Below are 908 nucleotides of genomic sequence, written 5' to 3'. Positions count from 1 at the left end.
TCCATCTCCTCTCCCGCTGTTTGAAGTGCGCGATTTTCTTGCTTCACTTTTTTATCATGTTACTCCAACTCCCTTCCACATACTGCACGCTCTGCTCCACACTTGCAAGCCTGCACTGGGTGTCATCTATCCACTGTTTCAGGTCTTTCTTAAAGTCACTGACTTCCTCACGGATCTCATTCACTTCCTGGCGAATCTCCTTCGTCTGCTTCTCCACAGTGTGCATCTGGCTTACCATTATCTGGGCTGCTCGCTCACAACACTCCTTCCTTAGTGCATTCAAGCAGCGACACATACCGTTGCCTCTATCTGCCCACGCTTTTCTTCTTTTACCGCCGCCCTTTCTTCTTTTACAGCTATAACCTCTTCTCTCACTGCTACACTTTCTTCCTCTACCTTTTGGATAGCCATCGTCATATCTGGGAGCGGAAACTGCTCACCTTCGCCCTGACCCGCTATATTTCTCGCCACCAGTTCACGCACAAGTTTACTATTATTCTTCAATAATATATATGGATCGCACTCCTGACACCAATTATTGCAAATTCTCCTTGCAACAGGTAGCATGGGTGAGAGAACAATATGGCACTCCACATTCGTGTAGGCGCCTGTTTCGTTCAGTACCCTCCGATTTTTCCCCTTTCGCGCCTCTTTTTCCCGCCAAAACTGCTGCACATCGAACGGCGTTATCAGCACTATATAATGCAATCTTATTTGCTTGTTAGAGTGATGGACTGTATGTGGCCAAATTCTAGTGCAGTGGTTCCCACTGACAGGTCGCCTATATTAGTGGCCAATTTTTCTAAACGTTACAACTATAAAAGATTAAGAATCACAGTTCTAGGATTGTGTGCTGCCAGACTACAAAGAACCAATGATTACGTTAACCTTATTAAAGTTATTTAATA

The 908-nt window shown here is 44.9% G+C and overlaps 1 pseudogene; it reads right to left on the bottom strand.

Annotated features, from left to right (window-relative positions):
* Window positions 1-567, bottom strand: part of LOC119585429 — a 1049-nt pseudogene extending 482 nt beyond the window's left edge.
* Window positions 568-908: the final 341 nt, after the last annotated feature.

Source organism: Penaeus monodon, chromosome 19 (assembly GCF_015228065.2).
Source record: "Penaeus monodon isolate SGIC_2016 chromosome 19, NSTDA_Pmon_1, whole genome shotgun sequence".
Classification (NCBI taxonomy): Eukaryota; Metazoa; Arthropoda; class Malacostraca; order Decapoda; family Penaeidae; genus Penaeus; species Penaeus monodon.
Note: the sequence above shows the minus strand (reverse complement) of the source record. Positions and strands in the feature narration are given on the sequence as shown.